Source organism: Chrysochloris asiatica, unplaced genomic scaffold (assembly GCF_000296735.1).
Source record: "Chrysochloris asiatica unplaced genomic scaffold, ChrAsi1.0 scaffold00011, whole genome shotgun sequence".
Lineage (NCBI taxonomy): Eukaryota > Metazoa > Chordata > Mammalia > Afrosoricida > Chrysochloridae > Chrysochloris > Chrysochloris asiatica.
In genome coordinates, this window is record NW_006408529.1 from 3607801 (window position 1) to 3619441 (window position 11641).

General features: G+C 37.0%; 1 pseudogene; it reads left to right on the forward strand.

Moving 5' to 3' along the window:
- Nucleotides 1–6999, forward strand: part of LOC102823265 — an 18974-nt pseudogene extending 11975 nt beyond the window's left edge.
- Nucleotides 7000–11641: the final 4642 nt, after the last annotated feature.

Consider the following 11641-nt stretch of genomic DNA (forward strand, 5'->3'; position numbering starts at 1 on the left):
TATTGTTTCCTCATGAGCACAATTAAGAGTTCCGGAATACTCACTCTCCATAATGTTGCCAATAGCTTGTCATATCCACACAGTTAAAAACCTTTGCATAGTCAAAAAAGCACAGGTATTTTCTGCTTTCAGTCAAACTCTGTTTGACAAGAGTCATATTCCTCATTCCACACCTTAATCTGAATCTGGCTTGAATCTATAGCAGTTCCTGGCTAATGTACTATAGCAGCCATTTTTTAATTATCTTTGTTGTTGCTGTTAAATGCCATTGAGTCATTCCGACTAATAGTGATCCTGTATAGGGTTTCTACGGAGCAGCTGGTGAATTTGAACCTTGCAGTTCAAAGTGATCTTGTGGTTCAGTGCCTTATCCCACAGCGCTACATAATGAGATAATAAAATGTAGTTATATCTGCATTTAGTATTTGCAAATTTATAGAATGTCTTAGATTCTATAGGCCTAATATCTAGTATGTCCTTTAGAATGATCTCCTCTCTTTTATAATTCTTTTTCATATCCCCTGATGAACAAAATTCAGCTTCATTACACAGTTTCTTGGACTGAGTAATACAGACCAGAACAATGTGCTATAATTACTCTATATCTCTATACTAAAGAGAAAACATGCATTATTTCTTTCAAAGGGACTGTTAGGCCCTATACTCAAATTATACATAGGAAGAAACAGAGAGAGGTTGGACATCCACTGAATGAGCTGAGCACTCTCTTGCCTGGCTGACTATTTGTCCTCTGGCACATCACCTTTTCAGTGAATTCAATATGAAGCCTTAATACTGCAATTACACAGGAAGCAATGATCTTTTGTTCATTAACTATACACCCTTTAATGTTCAGCTCTCATTTACACAATGTCAATATGCTTCTTGCAGTTCCTCTTGCTCTTCTCAAACAAACTATGACCTTTAATTGAAAGGAGAAAATTAGTTGTGATACTGTGGCAACAGATATCTTTGAGATTTGAATTTACCAGAGAAGACAGTCACTCAGAGTTCAGTGCTGAGAGAACTGAAAGTAGGAGGGGGAAATAAAGCAGGGATACTCTGAAGAAACACAACATTGGAACATTTATAATTAACAGATTAATATGAAATCTACATAGTGAAACAATAGATTAATAATGCCTGAAGATAATCTCCTTTGTCTTCTAGCTTCAGTTTTTTCTTGTAGAAAACTAACAGTAAGCTTCTTGTGTATAATGGCTAACGGCTTTTTCCTTTCCTTCTGAAATCATGGTTTAGTGACTAACCAGTTATAATAATAATAATGTTACTGTGTCCTCAATTAGCACTTGTCCCCCAAAATACTTATAACATACAAAAGGTCTTGATTCACTCATTGGTTTTATTTTTCCGAAACTCTATATGGTCCCATTATATAGCTTCTGGGCATAATTAAATGATTTTAAAAAAATTATGTTAGCAAAGAAAACATTGCTCTGCTTCTTTTCAGATGTGAAGAATAAATGTCAAACCAATATGGAGGTACTGACACAGACAGTACTAACATAAATATAAAAAGGCAGTAGATTCCTTGCATGTGTCTCACTCTTACTTTATATCTTATCCTTGAGAAGAACAGAGAAACCAGCCTTCCTTTTCCATCATCTGCTGTCATAATAGTAACTGGCCTGCCTTGCAAAACTACCTTGAGAGTGACACAGAATTTCTATCAAGTGCAAGTAGATGACAAAACTGAAGATCAAGTCGTATGCAACTGAGAAATGATTTTGAGGTGCTTTTCAAAAACCTTAAAGGTTTTTGAATATTGACCCTGAATGGCAGTGCCAAGTACACATTAAGTGAATCAGGCAATTTTCAGTAACATTTATATATATATTACTACCTCTTCTGTGATGCCTTTCCCAACTTTTTCTGGCAAAATAAATGTTATAGATACTGTATTCTCAAAAGAAAAAAGTTAGCCCAGCAATCTGACAAATGCACAAATTCTTGAAGAATCAAATGTACTGAATACTGGAAATATATGCCATTTGGAAATTCTGAAATATATGATCATAGTATGTTCAATGTACCTACTGTAATACCAAACAACCTCAAACATTGCTGTTGTTAGGTGTGGTTAGTTGGATCCCACTCATAGTGACCCTATGCACAATGGAACAAATCACTGCCTGATCCTGTGCCATCCTCATAATTGTTATATTTAAATCAATTGTTGCAGACACTGTTGGGTCTTCCTCTTTTTCCTGGCCTTCTACTTTACTAAGCATGATGTCCTTTTCTAAGGTCTGGTCTTTCCTGATAACATGACCAAAGTACTTGAGACGAAGCTTCCCCATTCTCACTTCTAAGGAGCATTCTGGCTCCACTTCTTCCAAGACAGATTTTCTTGTTCTCCTGTAACTCCATGGTACTTTCAGTATTCTCTGCCAACACCATAACTTAAATCCATTGATTCTTCTCTATTTTTCCATATTCACTGTCCAACTTTAACAGGCATGTGAGGCAGTTGAAAATACCATGGCTTAGGTCAAGTTCACATTAGTCCTCAAAGTGACATCTTTGCTCTTTAATAGTTTAAAGAGGTCTTCTTCAGCAGATTTGCCCAATGTAATAAGTCTTTTGATATCTTGACCAATGCTTTCATGAGCATTGATTGTGGATCCAAGTAAAATGAAATCCTTAACAAATTTGATCTTTTCTCAGTTTATAATGATGTGGCTAATTTGTCTAATTGTGAAGATTTATTGTTCCTTTACATTGAGTTGATTCTCATATTGAAGGTTCTATTCTTGATTTTCATCAGCAAGTGCTTCAGTCCTCTTTGCTTTCAGCAAGAAAGATGTGTCATCTGTATATTGTTGTTGTTGTTGTTCAGTGCCATCGAGTTGGTTCTGACCCATAGTGACCCCATATAGGGTTTCTGAGGAGCAGCTGGTGAGCTTGAACTGCCAACCTTGAGGTGCAAACCAACTTTGCAGTCTAGCACATTAACCAACAGAGCCACCATTACTGTTTGTTAATAAGTCTTCTCCCAATCCTGATGCTGCCCTCTTCATATAGACCAGCTTCTCATATTATTTGCTCAACATATAGATTAAATAAGTATGATGAAAGAATACAACCCTGGCACAAACTTTTCTTGATTTTAAACAACAAAATAACCCCTTGTCTATTTGACAGACCGCCTCTTGTCTATGTACAAGTTCCCATGAACACAATTAAATGTTTTGGAATTCCTATTCTTCTATTTTATCCATAGTTTGTTATGAGCTGCACAATTGAATGTCTTTGCATAGTCAATAAAGATTATCTTTCTGATATTCTTTGCTTTTAACCAATGATATTCTTCATTTGACCTCCTCTTCTGAAATTGGCTTGGATTTTGGACAGCTCCCTGACCATCTTTTCCTTAATTTTTGTTTCCAACTTTCACAATTCAGTCACCAGTAATTATCAATGCATCTTGATCACATGTGATCAATTTCAGACCGAGGAAATTGGTAGAATTCTTCAGCTTCTTCATCATTGGTTTGGTGGTTGGTGTGTAAATTTGAATAATGGTTTCATCATTGGTTTGGTGGTTGGTGTGTAAATTTGAATAATGGTTTTATTAACTGGCTTTCCTTGTATGTGTATAGAAATCCTATTACAGACAAGCGTTTATTTCAAGATAGATCTTGAAAAGCTTTTTTTTTTTTTTTTTTTGATTATGAATGCAACACAATTTCTCTTCAGTTTATTATTCCAACATAGTATATATGATTGCCATATTCGGAATGGTCAATATCTGTCTATTTCAGTTTGCTTATACCTAGGATTGGAGTCCTGTTGTGGAACTGTGGGCTAATGCATCAGACTGCAAAATCATTTGAACTGCAAAGTCAGTGGTTCAAGCTCACCAGCTGCTCCTTGGAAACCCTATAGAGCATCGCTATGGGTTGGAATCGACTCTATGGGACTTCACACCAACACCAACATACCTAGGATATCAATCTTTATGCATTCTATTTCATTTTTTGAGGATTTCCAATTTTCCTATGTTCATGCTTTGCACTTTCCTTGTTCTGATTATCAATGGATGTTTGATGGTATTTCTTCTCATTTTGAGTTGTATCCTATTAGCAGTTGAAGGTCCTGAAAGCTTTTCTCTATCCATATCATTACTGAAGACTCTAGTTTGAAGAGGCAGCTCTTCCTCAGGCATATTCTGAGTGCCTTCCAACTTGAGGGGCTGATCTTATGGCATTAAGTCAGACAATGTTTTACAGTTATTCATAAGGTTTTCAGTATGTGACTGTATGATAAGCACTGGATTGCTAGCTACAACATTAGCAGTACAAAACCACTAGCTGCTCCACATAAACCTGTACTGTGTCTCCATGAGTTAGTACATTCTCCACAACACTAAATAACAACAACAATCCCTCAGAAGTATACTGTTTATCCCTTTGTCCTATTGTGTTCTTCATCCGGAAGGTCCACTGAAATTTGTCTATCATGGGTGATGCCCCTATTTACACGATCAGAGGCAGAGCTTCCATGTCTATCATGGGTGATGCCCCTATTTACACGATCAGAGGCAGAGTCACCACAGTATGATCAACTAACAAATGTATGGGAATCCTGAATACAGAGGCCCAAAATATTAACCAATTCTATACGCAGTGTTTCTGTGGTTCAGAAATAGAGGGTGCATCAAGATAACTTATCCCTGATACATGCCTGGTGCCTCACCTGGGAATAAATGAATAAATGAAGGTGATTCTCATATTTGAAGCTGCAGTCATCTGAAGTTTTTCACCCACAGTCAGGTGCTTGGACTGGAATGACTTGGAGGCTTAGCTGGGAATGTAAGCCAGAACAGTCACATGTGCTTTATCCATGAGGGTTGGCTTCTCACAACATGGTTGGTGGCTCCAGATAGGAAGCATTTAGAGAACCAGAATTTCAAGACAGCTGGATGGAAGGTGTCTGCTATCCAAAAGCCGAATTGGCCTGAACTGTCAAGGTGTTGGAGTAGTGGATCATGATGAATCAAAATAAAAGTAACTGTCAAACTTTTAATCACTTGTTGTTAGTAGTAAGTGCCATCAAATCGGCTCGAACTTAGTGACCCTGTATAAGGTTTCCGAGGCTTTAAGTCTTCACAGGAACAAAAAGTCTCATCTTTCTCCAATGGAACAACTGGCAAGCTCGAATTGTGGACATTGCAATATGTTAATTCTAGACAAAGTTCTGACTTATTTTGGGTATCAGGATCAACACTCAATTGTGGGCCAGGTGAGTTAGGGTAGATATATGACACTGACCAAATGTTTCTGCAGTTTCATTGACCAAGGAGCTGGGGATAGGATGAGGCGAAGTGCTACTAGTGCAAAATCAATGATCAGAGCAGGAAAAAAAGTGTCTGCAATGTGCTCCCTCTTCCCCCTGATATGCAGTCTTCAGGAGAAGCTGCTGAGAAAGAACCTTGCTAAAGTTTCCTCTACCACATGTCCTCTTCTCCCATCAAGAGGCCTCCAAATGGAGTTGCCTGGACTGGGAATACAGATGTGTGAAAAAGCATGTCTGGTCCTTTATTGCAACACCTTCCAGAGATGGCAATGTACTAACTGTGCACTAAGTCTGATTAAGGAGGACAGCTTTCCTCTTGAGGTGTGTCAGGTAAAGCTTTTGTAATTGTCTAAGGTCACACCTGAAAATCCCACATTAGCCAAGAGCTGCTCTCTTTAGGTTCCCTGCATGATCTTATTTGGGATGTTTCATAGTATCACTTCTGTATGTTCTATAGCATCAGTTCTTCTGCAATGATATGACTAATAGGAGGGGCTGAGACATCACCTTTTCATGAAAGGAATGACAAAGATTCCAACCATTTAAAAAGGCTACCATTGCGGGGATTGGACACAGGAGAGCTTGGGTGCTGGGGAGGGGGGCAATGTACAGGGAGGGAGAGGGAAGTGGAGAAACGGGGCAGATGGGCGAATAAATGGGCATGTTTGAATGGGCCAAATAGGACAGTATGTTTACCTGCTGGCCTGCCTGACAAGTGTCCTGGTAAACCAGATGCCCACCAGAAGGACCATGCAACCTGTTCCTGTGACCTCAGTTCATGTTCCCCACACCTCTAGAGACTGCCCAGGCCTTGGTAGACAGACTGTCACCCTGCTGCCACCCCCTCCCGAAACCCCCGCTCTAACGTTGAGATCCTGCTCTGTGCTTCAAGTTAGGATTCCTGCCCTCTGGAGCCATACACTGATCTTGGTCTTCCTGGCCTGCACTTGGGCACTCTCCTATCTCTACAATCATGAGCCATTTCTATGATATAAACTTGTATACATAGAATCTCTGGTTTTCTTTCTCTAGAAAACCCACAGATTGTCTCTGGCTCCTGAAATAAAACCATCAAGCTGTGGAATGCTCTGGATGTCTGCAAGTACAATCTTCAGGATGGTAGCCACTCTGAGTGGGTGTCTTGTACCCGCATTTCACCCAGCAGCAACAACCCCAACAATGTCTCCTGTAACTTAGACAAGTTGGTCAAGGTATAGACCTGGCTAACTGCAAGCTGAAAACCAATCAAATTGGCCATACAGGGTACCTAATACTGTAACTGTCTCTCCAGATGGTCCCCTATATGCTTCTGGGAGCCAGGATGGCCAGGCCATGTTGTAGAACCTCAACAAAGGCAAGCACCTTTATACCCTAGATGGTGGGGACATCGTTAATGCCCAATCCCAACCACTACTGGCTCTGGTCTGCTACGGGTCCCAGTATAAAGATCTGGGATTTGGAGGGCAAGCTAATCATAGATGAACTGAAGCAGGAAGTTATCAGCACCAGTAGCAAGGCAGAACCCCTCATTGCACTTCTCTGGACTTGTCTGCTCATGGCCATATTCTGTTTGTTTGTGACACAGATAAACTAGTGTAAGTGTTGCAAGTTATCATTGGTACTCAGGTAGAAATTTATGACAAAGCTGTAGAAATTTACAAACTGGCTCTTCTGAGTTAAATAAAAAGAAAGAAATTCAAATCAGATTCAGAAGAGGATTATCATTACTGATATCAGATAGATCTTGGCTGAAAGCAGAAAATACCAGAAAGACGTCTACTTGTGTTTTATCGACTATGCAAAGGCATTAAAAAGTATGGATCATGAATTATGGATAACATTGTGAGATATGGAAATTCCAAAAGACTTAATAGTGATCACGTAGAACTTTTTTTTTTGAAGAGACAGTCATTTGAATAGACATATTCTACCATAAATCTTTTTTTTTTGAAATCTCTACAAAATGTTAGAAGTTACCCCTTAAACTTTTCTGAGTAGTGCTTTTGAATGTTAGACATTTGATTATGCTATGTATAATCAGATGGTTATAGCTATTTTTGTGAAGGCTTTTCAATACCATCAGACATACAATGAATATATAAATTATATATTATTTCATCTTAAGTTGGAAATGTACAAGTCCACCATCCTGCTGTTCTACTACTAGCCAACAATTTCATTGTGTGAAATGAAAAGATTCCAAGTTTAGGTCTGGCTTGTGCAGAATTACTTTTAATTTTTTTTTCTAGGATAACTTGTTGACTAGCTATTCTTTTATCAATATATCATATTTACCATCCAAAATGGGGAGTACAGTGGTTTTGTAGGATAAGCACAGGACTTGTGAATCACAAGATCATTGATTGGAGTCCACCAGCCACTCCATGGGAGAAAGACTCCATGGCACTAAACAACAGCAACAACATTAACCATCTAAAATAACTCAATAAACTGTCTTCCAACATACTACTGGTTTACTTTTAAAATCCAAATCCAGGACATTTATAAAAATTAAAAAAATGTTTTACAGAGTTATCATATACTCTCTGCCATCTAATTGATTCTAATTCCTATTAAATGGTTTCTGAGGCTATACATTTTAATAGGAGCAGAAACCCCATTTATTTCTCCCATGGAGTGGTGGGTTTTGAACAGTCATCATTTTTGTTAATAATCCAGTGCTCATTTGTCAGTGACACTGGGGTTCCTTTATCACCTATACGATAGTCATTTATTTCCTTTAAAATTATACTAGATTGGGCTTATATCTGATATGGATTTCTCTTTTAATTTTTCCTATAAAGGGTTTCTGAGGTTAAAAATGTTAATAGGACAGGACTGTGAATCACATGGTTGTTTATTGGAGCCCACCAGCCACTCCATGGGAGAAAGACTCCATAGAACTTAACAACAGCAACAACAATAATCATCTATAATAATTCAATAAACAGCCTTCCAACATACTACTGGTAATAACTGTCAATTACATAGAAGTACTGATTAAAAAATACAATGGAGAATAAAGATAAGGAGCTAAGATATTTCACCAAATAATTGGGAATAAAATTTATAAAAATGATCTTGAAATCCTTATGTAAAATCCAAATATCAAGTGGATCTTTTTATTGATTTGCCAAGAATTAAAATCTCATTAGATAATATAGCCTATATGATAAAGTATCCGTGAAAGAAACTAATAGTTTATTCAATATATAACATTAAAAGTTGAGAAATGAGTAATATGGAGTGGTAAGTGACAAACAAAATTTAGAGTTAATCAAACCTATACAGACTCATACACTTCTATTTTACAGATTTATAAAAGCATGATATTTTATAAACTCAGTGTTTCTCAGGGGACTGGTTTTAGGAGTAATAGATTTGATCCTGAATTCTGTTATTCTGATCCTGAATTCTGTGGTGTTTATTCAAGCTAATGTTTTTAATTGAAAGAAAATATAAGTTGTTGACTTTCATTAATAAATTTAGATTCAGTGTTCTGTCACTCTTACCATTGCAGATTTTCCTAATAATATATGTGTGTTTTGACCTCCAACCTCTCAACATCTTGCATAGTATTTGAAATCGATATATATCTTCCTTTTCATCATCCCGGAGTTTCAAAATGCCAATTTGTGGTTTGTCCTTTGTATTTTAGTAATTAAAATGTTTGACTTTCTTTAAAATCCCATGTTATCCATGATTCATTTTTTATTAAAATTATATCCACAGACTACAATAAGTGTCATCTTATCATATTTGTTCTCACTTAAGATTTAACAGTAGAAATCCGTGTGCTAGGTGTTCTTTCATGTGATCCTAGGGAACATACCTGCTTTTAAATGATTTTTAGCTGTAATTATAGCTATATTTATATATTATAATTATAGCTATATATTTTTTTCTCTTGATTTTTTTTTTGCATTCCACCCCACAGGTGGTCTATTTTTATCTTGACATTTTTGTCCATTCTATGAATTTCATCATGGGTAAGAAACAGCAGTTTGTCTTCAGAGCAGTTCAATTTCTATCTCCAGGTGACAAGCTGATATTTCTTTCTTTTGAAGACACTTTTAATATGATGGGTTAAATGTCAAGGAAAAAAATCCTTATATATTGAGGCTTGCTTACCTCATTTCTCTTAATATTAATGACATATTGACATTTGATTTTTTTTTTATGTTCTGTATTTTTTTTTTTTAAACAGGTGTAGTGTTTGAAAGCATTCATTTATTTAGGAATCTTTTACCTTGATACAAATCACTTACACTAATAATACTGCAAATATAAAAGAAATCATCCTTGTTAAAGATATTTACGTAATTTTAGCTTTTTCAGTAACATAAAATGTACATCAGTCATTTTTACTTAAAATATTGTATTTATTAACAAAAAATTGAGAAAAGATTAGTAGAGCTCAGGAGAAATTTCTACTTATTAGATAAAATCAAAATACATTTTAAATGGGAGAGCTTAAAAATGGATTGAAATATATTGGCTCTTTCTTCAGTAGACACTGAAACAATTCTTTGAACACAAATGTTATTTAAGCATTGAATAAAAAAAAAAAATACTTGTTTTATATTTGACTACCCAAGGCCACTAATTACACAAAAGCCTGAATGATCATTTCTTTTCACAGTTTTACAGTAGATGGGGGCATGAAACTAGACACAAGAGATACGACTCAGGACTCACATCTAGCTTTAAAATGAGTAAGAGATATAGGCGTTTTAGCCTTTAAGGTAAACTCAATAATGCACCATATACCAGTCTTTCTCTCAGTTTCTATACCTACACATAGATACAACATGCACACAGAGGTAGAGAAGAGCATGAACCCACTTCAAGCATCTTCTGTGTTTTCAGTACCATAATGGTTAGTCACATTTAGCTACTTAAGTTTAAATTTAGTTAATTAATTTTCTAAAAACAGCTTTTATTGTGAATTGAGTGAAGGTTTACAGGGCAGATCATTGGTTTTACATTCAACAAATAATTTCAATGATTGCAATCCCCTCCAGGCACCATCAGCTAAGAGTATTTACCTCTATTACTTTTTTCTTTTTTGAAGTACACGTACCACATTGAAAATATATATTCATTTAATTAATTTTGATAAAATAAACAGTTCAGTTTCTCACTGGTGCTAGCCACATTCCAAGTATGCAATAGCCACTTTCAACTGCTGGTTCTAAAGTCACAACTGGCTAAAGCACCTCCATTTTGTAAGGAGTGAGATAATTAGTGTTAGCCTTGGTCTGTATTTTCCTTTTTAGTTAATCAGTATTTAGCCATTGGAATCCTGGTGTGGCACTGCAGGATCATGCACTGGACCATAAGGTCAGTTTGAATCAAAAGGTCATTAGTTCAGACTCACCAGCCCTTCCTCAGAAGCCTGATACAGGGTCACTATGAGTTAGAATGGCACATAACAACAACAACAACCCAATGGTCATTAGGTCATCATTGGAATAAAGAAGTTTCTGAAATTTCCCTGAGGGATCAACACACCTTGAGATAAGCAGAACAATGAAGACATTTCTGAAATCCTTTTTTTCCCTTTCTCTTCAAAGAAGTCTTTGGAGGAAACACAGTCTCTCTGCCTCCTATATGTTCCATATACGTTAAACTTTGCTTGCTTCATCATACCCAAGTCTCCAAGTAATTGGCTATTTTTCATATCAGGCAACATAATTTTTTCATGTCAGGCAACATTTTACAGTATATGTGCCATGTTGAACTGTGGATGTCCAAAATATTTCCATTGTCAACAATTTCTTTGGAAAGTGCTACTAATTGATTTATCAATGTAAAAGGAGATGTCTTAGAAACATGCTGTTGTTGTTAGGTACCATTGACTCAGTAGCCACTCGTTGTTTTTGTTGTTGTTAGGTGCCATCGAGTCGGTACTGACTCATAGCGACCTTATGCACAGCAGAACAAAACACTGCCCGATCCTGGGCCAACCTCACTGCTGTTGCCACGCTTGACTCCATTGATGCTGCCACTTGGCCAATCCATCTCGTTGTGGGGGATGGGGGGAGTCTTACTCTTTTTCTATGACCCTCCACCAAGGAGCTCTGGTAGCGTAGTGGTTACGAACAGGGCTGCGAACCTCAAGGTCAGCAGTTTGAAACTACCAGCTGTTACGTGGGAGAAAGACTAGGCTTTCTACTCCCGTAAAGATTTACAGCCTCAGAAACCCTATAGAGGGTCACTATGAGTCGGACTCCACGGCACAACAACAACTACCTTACCAAACATGATATTCTTCTCCAGTGACTGGTCCCTCCTGACAATATGTCCAAAGTATGAGAGA